The 5,475-nt window shown below is 47.8% G+C and overlaps 1 pseudogene; it reads left to right on the top strand.

Annotated features, from left to right (window-relative positions):
- The first annotated feature begins 1,290 nt into the window (after positions 1-1,290).
- LOC124712841 lies at positions 1,291-1,408 on the top strand (annotated as a pseudogene).
- The last annotated feature ends 4,067 nt before the right edge of the window (positions 1,409-5,475 follow it).

Below are 5,475 nucleotides of genomic sequence, written 5' to 3'. Positions count from 1 at the left end.
CTGACTAATGGTAGCTTAGTTTTAAGGATTTTGATGAGGCAGTCAGTTAAAGGAAAAGTAAGCAGAAGATATGTCGGGATACGGGAGCTTAGGGAGGGGGCGGGTGGGTTCTGTTGCAGTTAGCCAGGTGCGGGCAGCTTGAAAGTGGATAGCTAGTGTAGATTGTGGCTAGAGCCTCCAGAAAGTGAATAATCGGCATGATGGAAGTACGTGACATTTCTACGTGGATCTGGGGAAAGTGCTACTGTTCGCAGCGAAGGGCAAAATGCTGAATGGAACACACAATGTTTTATTTTTGGATGAACGAATCCTTTTCAGTAGCAGGCCAGCGGACACAAAATTTTCTGTTACTGTAACTAGCTTCCAAGAACAGTTCTCTAAGAGAGTTATTGAGGCTAAGCTAAGAGTCACACTTCAAAGTAGAGGTGTTTATAGAATTAGGAATTGGTGGAAATAAATTAAGGAGTGTCACTGTTAATTCATATTGGCGTGTCCTTCTTAATAGCGACTATTTTCCTCTTTAAGTCTCTTCAGGGATTTTGTGTTGTCGCTTGTGATACGTAAATCGGTGGCCACTTTCGCCAACTTCCAGCACTTGCAGCCTATGGCGAGGGCAAAGACAGTGCCCGTTTAGCGGCTCGGAGAGAAGTGGAGGTGGGGAGTTTCTGCAGCCACACAGGAGGTATCCTCGTGGGTGTCCTCAACCCGCTCAAGAATGTACACCTTGCAAAGAGCCTAGCGGACAATGAGTATCCGCGCAGATAAATGTGGCCCCCCTGCAGAGACTAAGAGGAAGCATAGACACAAAAGTGTCAAGAACGCACACATGGAAGCGTGTGAATATTCTCGCTGGCAGCAGCGGTTTTCACCTGCCTTAAAAAGAGAAAGCGTGTCGACAATTCAAGTACACGCACAAGCACTGGTCGGAGCGTAGACACAGAGCGCAAATAATTCGCACAAGGGGCATGTAAATCTAAAGAACTGCAAATGAAGTCTGACTGCTTTAAAAAATTGTTTTCTGGACAGTGAGAACGTTTCTTATAAATCACGAATGCCAGCAGGTTCTTAGACGAAGCGCGAATATGAGACAGTCCAGACCTTAAACAGAGATAGCCGTTACAAAGAAGTGTTGTGTGGCTGCTTTCACAGCACCTGAGGAACGCAGGTTAATATCCGAACAATGTAGGAACCAATACCGGGAACAGCCGTGACATAGAAAACGTGAGAAAGTCGCCAACTTATGAGTCACACACCGGCCCACGCAATATACACTCGTGCTCATAAATTAAGGGCAACGGCCTTGCCGCAGTGGATACACCGGTTCCCGTGAGATCACCGAAGTTAAGCGCTGTCGGGCGTGGTCGGCACTTGGATGGGTGACCTTCCAGGCCGCCATGTGCTGTTGCCATTTTTCGGGGTGCACTCAGCCTCGTGATGCCAATTGAGGAGGTACTCGACCGAATAGTAGCGGCTTCGGTCAAGAATACCATCATAACGACCGGGAAAGCGGTATGCTGACCCTATGCCCCTCCTATCCGCATCCTCCACTGAGGATGACACGGCGGTCGGATAGTCCCGGTAGGCCACTCGTGGCCTGAAGACGGAGTACTCATAAATTAAGGATAATGCTGATGCATGGTGAAACAACGCTCTAGTGGGCGGTTTGCGAGTTGAAATCACCTCGGGGTACGACCATGCGGTGCATCTGACCTGCGGTTGCCGCACGGTGGCGCTGGCAGCAGTCCACATACGCAGAGGTGTGTTGGTGCATTTCAGAGTACGGTGCAGCGAGTAAGTGTGCAGACGTTTTCAGATGTGCTAATGGTGACTGTGTATTGAAAATGGCTCACAAAACACATATTGATCACGTTATGAGGGGTAGAACACTAAGGCGAATGGAGGCTGGTCAAACACAGCAGGTCAAAGCACGGGGCCCTCCGTGTTCCGCAAAGTGTGACCTCAAGATTATGGCAACGATTTCAGCAGGCAGGAAACGTGGCCAGGTGCCACAGTACGGGACGTCCACAGTGTACAACACCACAAGAAGACTGATATCTCACCATCATTTTCCGCAGGCGGCCATGGGGTACTGTAGGTAGCCTTGCTCGGGACCTTACTGCAGCCACTGGAACAGTTGTCTCCAGACAAACAGTCTACAGACGACTGAACAGACATGGTTTATTGGCCCGGAGGCCCGTAAGGTGCGTACAATCGCGTACACTGTAGTCCAGCTGCAAGATTGCGTACCAGTCAGCCTTTTGCCCACCACTGCCCACCTGTGTGTATGACAACCCAGCTGCCTCGAACTGGGCACGTAACCTGGGACAGCCTATGTAGAGAGGCTGTATCCCAGACACGGAAACCTTCTAACCCACTAGACTAAGGGATCGTCCTGACATAGAAGGAGTTAGTGTTTTCACCGTACTATACAAAACTAAGCAGTGGTCAGTAGCCTGCAGGCGCTACTCAGTTAGCCATTGTAGAGCTTGTCCAAGGGATGCAACCTGTGGTTGAGAAGACAGCTGTTTTTGACCTGTGCCCATACTTAAATCGGTCTCGCATTGCTGCAAAAGCCCCACCTCATGGGACGCCCAAGGAGCTGTAACTTAGCAACGCAACCAAAGAGTTTCAACAAATACCATAATCTCTATCATGGCATCGGTACAGCGCAGCTTTCTTGACTAGTGTGTGTGATCTATCGGCTTGGTTATGGAACAGTTGGGAAACTTACATTAAAAAAAATTGAATTGAAAGACGAACAGTTCAATCTGGTCAATCAGACATTTCGATATACCCATTAAAAATTTAAGGAACGCTGGCGGGAGGGAGGGGGGGTGGGGGGGGGGAGATCCAGCTATCGTAGAAACTTCAGTGTGAGCTTTCGTGAGTGATTCTTTTGCTGGGAGGCACTTTAATATCTAGTCAGAAATTGTTGTACAAGGCTTTTCTAGTGTGCAAAAATATGTACAACAGGAATTGATGCTAGATGTTGAGGGTCAGCTCTGCCCACCCAGCCAGTCCCAGTGGCCGAGAGACAGCAGCCGAGGATATTTCCACCTGCCGCTCGCCATAACATGACCCAAAACGTCCACTATCGACCACATAGCATCTGGTAAATCACAGGTCTGGCACTCTGGCACTCTACTTACCAGCGGTCCATTTTTCTCAGAGTAACTACTACACTAGTACCCAAAACGTAACGACGAAAGTAACTTTGTTCAAATGCTCAAATGTGTGTGAAATCTTATGGGACTAAGGTCATCAGTCCCTAAGCTTACACACTACTTAACCTAAATTATCCTAAAGACAAACACACACACCCTTTCCCGAGGGAGGACTCGAACCTCGGCCGGGATCAGCCGCACAGTCCATGACTGCAGCGCCTGAGACCACTCGGCTAACCCCGCGCGGCGAAAGTAACTTTCTGTTGTTTCGTACACAATGGTAAGGAGAGGTAGGCTACAGAGAGGCGCAGCTACTGTCGTCGTAGGAAAGCTGGAGAGGAGCACGAACGATTAGCGAACACGCAGATACATGAAACAGCGGTTTTATTTAACTAAGAGTTCTTTCAAGTGTTGGGAAGACACTTTACAAAAGAACAAACAGCTATAAGTCCAGTTCTTACAAGAACAACTGAAAAGCTTTACACTGTGTGAGACTGCAGCTACTAATGCACGAGCGAACTGTCAAAGGCTGACTAAGATTGGTTCAAATGGCTCTGAGCACTATGGGACTTAAGATCTGAGGTCATCAGTCCCCTAGAACTTAGAACTACTTAAACCTAACCAACCTAAGGACATCACACACATCCATGCCCGAAGCAGGATTCGAGCCTGCGACCGTAGCGGTCGTGCGGTTCCAGACTGTAGCGGCTAGAACCGCTCGGCCAACCCGGCCGGCGCTGACTAAGTCTGAAGACTGTATCAGACTTCGACTAAGAGACGTGTAACTGCCACCGAGCCTCTTACATCGCCGCAGCTGACAGCCCTCGTAATCGGAGCAGCTGAGAGCGTGGCTCAGTGGGCGCGCACCATTGGATCCGCCAGGCGCTGTCGGCGTCTGTCGGAAATGTGCGTTTCCAATGCCAACTATGAGACGTCGGTGGTGATGGTGTCGATCCGTGGTACCACTCATTCGCGTGGTGTGTCGCTGCCAAATGGGATACCTCGATGAAACTAGGATCATACGTAGAAAGCCCTGCTACAGTACAGTACAGTACAGTATCTGAAAGTAATACCCAATGGGAGGAACGGAAATGACACTTTTATTAAAAGACAATAATTACACTGAAGTCACTGCAATTCATGATGGTACCCTGGACACTAAAAGGGTAAGACAAGGTTCTCGATACGGTGTGTGATCATCGCGACCTACACTGCATGCTCTGTAACGTGCTCACATGCTGGTCACAAGAATCATAAGGAGTTCCAGTGGGTGGGTGTTGGATTCCTCCACCAGCCAGGGTGACAGGTGTTGGACGGTCGCTGGTACATGTACGTGCGGTAATACATCTCCCCAGCGCATCTCACAGGTGTTCGATGGGATTTAAGTAAGGAGAACGTGCAAGCCAGTCCGTTCGCCGAATGTTATCTAGTGCCAAGAGCTCCTCCACCAGTTGTCGCTCAATATCATCCATAAAAAATTCAGGGACGAATGCATCCCTTAAAAGACACACGTGGAGGAGGAGTATGGTGTCTCAATAACGTTGACCAGTGAGTGGACCATGCTCAAAGATTTGGAGGTCAGTACGCCCGTGCAGCATTGTGGCTCCCCAGACCATATCGCCTAGACCACCAAAACGATCAGGTTCGACAACTGCAGATGTACCCTCATAGCTAACACTTGGTTCAAGAATCATAAAAGAAGGTTGTATACATGGAAGAAGCCTGGAGATACTGAAAGATTTCACATAGATTATATAATGGTAAAACAGAGATTTAGGAACCAGGTTTTACATTGTAAGACATTTCCAGGGGCAGATGTGGACCCTGAGCACAATCTATTGGTTATGAACTGTAGATTAAAACTGGAGAAACTGCAAAAAGGTGGGAATTTAAGGAGATGGGACATGGATAAACTGACAGAACCAGAAGTTGTAGAGAGTTTCAGGAAGAGCATTAGGGAACGATTGACAAGAATGGGGGAAAGAAATACAGTTGAAGAAGAATGGGTAGCTTGTAACGCCGGAAATGCATATCCTTCTATTTCCACCTATTGTACTATAGATTTTTCCTTATTTTGCTACCCGAAGATAAGACACTTCTGTGTCTTTATATATTGTAATTGTTTTACCATTTGTATATACAGGGCGTTTCAAAAAGAAAGAGCAGATTTCAAACATTTATTTCTCAAAAACTACAAATGATAGAAACACAATTCAAACGTTTCTTGTCAGAGAAAGGTTCAAAGTTTTTCAATGGTCCGCGCAGAAGTTCCATGCAAATCCGCAGTGGCGCTGGCGTTTGTTTGTAGGAA

This window comes from Schistocerca piceifrons, chromosome 8 (genome assembly GCF_021461385.2).
Source record: "Schistocerca piceifrons isolate TAMUIC-IGC-003096 chromosome 8, iqSchPice1.1, whole genome shotgun sequence".
NCBI lineage: Eukaryota > Metazoa > Arthropoda > Insecta > Orthoptera > Acrididae > Schistocerca > Schistocerca piceifrons.
Note: the sequence above shows the minus strand (reverse complement) of the source record. Positions and strands in the feature narration are given on the sequence as shown.